We start from the raw sequence: 539 nt of genomic DNA, 5'->3' as shown, positions 1-539 counted from the left end.
GCCCCTGCCCCCCGCACCCCTCTCCGGGCCTTGGGCGCGCTCCCCGCGGCCCATCTGCACAAACAGACCGGGGCCAGGTCTGCGCCTCAGGAATGAGGAGATAAAAGGGACCATCGGGGCTTTTTCCACCAAAGGCGAAAGCATTTTATAGAACGGGCTGCGAGTTTTTGTTTCAGGAAATTTCATCATGTCTCCAAGAAGGAGGAGAAAGAGGGAGGGGAGGAGAGCGAGGGAGAAGGTAATTGGCCTCAGATTTTCTCACTCCGTTTTCATGTTGGGAAGGGGAGGCGGCCCAGGTCAGCCTCAGGTCAGCGACGTTTGGGCTCTTTAGTGCCCCTCTGTGAATACCTCGGTTCTTGTAATAGTTTTTCCTTTAAAAACAGCTCTGCCTTCTTTGGCAGATGGTGACATTCCATTAGCATATGGAATATTTTTCAAAACACATCCGAAAAGCATGTCTCTTACAGAGGAGACTGGGCAAAAGCAAACGAATGTTTGAAAAGTATGTTGGGAGCAACTCAACATCTAACAGAAGGCGC

The sequence above is a fragment of the Pteropus alecto genome, unplaced genomic scaffold, assembly GCF_000325575.1.
Source record: "Pteropus alecto unplaced genomic scaffold, ASM32557v1 scaffold40, whole genome shotgun sequence".
NCBI lineage: Eukaryota > Metazoa > Chordata > Mammalia > Chiroptera > Pteropodidae > Pteropus > Pteropus alecto.
This window is presented reverse-complemented; position numbering follows the sequence as displayed.